Below are 1,093 nucleotides of genomic sequence, written 5' to 3'. Positions count from 1 at the left end.
GATAGCCATACCATTGTTGCATAGGTGCATAATCTTAAGTAAACTAAAATGAGTCTCTATGGGTACGAATCTGATTTATATCTTATACTACTTGCGAACGCGTATACTTGCGTGTAATTTTAGCGCATGTTTTCGCCCTAACAAGTTTTTGGCACTGCTGCAGGGGACTCGGTGTTTTTTAGTTTATGTGCTTGTCATCAGTGGTCGTTAAAGTTCACTGACTCAGATTCTTTTAATTTCACGATTTACTTGTGTGTCTTTCAGGCACTCTAGTTTTTATTAAAATGGGAGAACCAGTAGCAACGAAAGCGTTGATGGATTATTCTCAACCAAAGATCAATGACATTCAATCTATCATTGTCAGGCCAGCTATCACAGCTACTACCTTTAAGATCAAGCCTGGCATAATTCAGATGGTACAGAATTCAGTCTAGTTTGGGGGTTCTCCAACGGAAGACCCAAATATGCACATTAGAGATTTCATCGAGATTTGTGACACTTTCAAGTTCAACAATGTTTCTGAAGATGTTATAAAGCTGTGGCTTTTCCCATTCTCTCTGAGGGACAAGGCTAAGTAATGGTTGCATTCTCTACCAACAGGTTCTATCACTACTTGGGAGCATCTTGCTCAGAAGTTTCTTACTAAATTCTTCCCTATGGCGAAGATAGTTGCACTCAGGAATGCTCTTACTCAATTTACGCAGCAATCGGGAGAATCTCTATGTGAAGCTTGGGAGCACTACAAGGAGATGCTTAGGAAGTGTCCTCATCATGGAATTCCTGATTGAATGATCTTCAATTGCTTCTATAACGGTTTGGGAGCACAGTCAAGACTCATACTCGATGCAGTATAAGGTGGAGCATTATAGGCAAAGAGCTATGAGGAAGTTTATGATCTAATTGAACTGATGGATGCTAATGAATATCATTATCCAACTCAGAGATTGCCACATGGCAAAGTAGCAGGAGTTCTTGAAGTGGATATAGCTACGGCTATCACTGCACAACTAACGGCGTTGTCTATGAAGATCGATTCTCTGGCTAACTATGATGTTAATTAGATAACTAATGTTTGTGAGTTGTGTGGAGGTTC

At 40.0% G+C, this 1,093-nt stretch overlaps 1 non-coding gene across 1 annotated transcript; it reads right to left on the bottom strand.

The window, feature by feature from the left end:
* Positions 1–671: 671 nt before the first annotated feature.
* LOC141663061 (small nucleolar RNA R71) lies at positions 672–778 on the bottom strand. The gene has a single exon (XR_012551147.1). It is a non-coding gene; the product is annotated as a small nucleolar RNA R71 (small nucleolar RNA).
* Positions 779–1,093: the final 315 nt, after the last annotated feature.

The sequence above is a fragment of the Apium graveolens genome, chromosome 5, assembly GCF_009905375.1.
Source record: "Apium graveolens cultivar Ventura chromosome 5, ASM990537v1, whole genome shotgun sequence".
Classification (NCBI taxonomy): domain Eukaryota; kingdom Viridiplantae; phylum Streptophyta; class Magnoliopsida; order Apiales; family Apiaceae; genus Apium; species Apium graveolens.
This window is presented reverse-complemented; position numbering and strand designations above follow the sequence as displayed.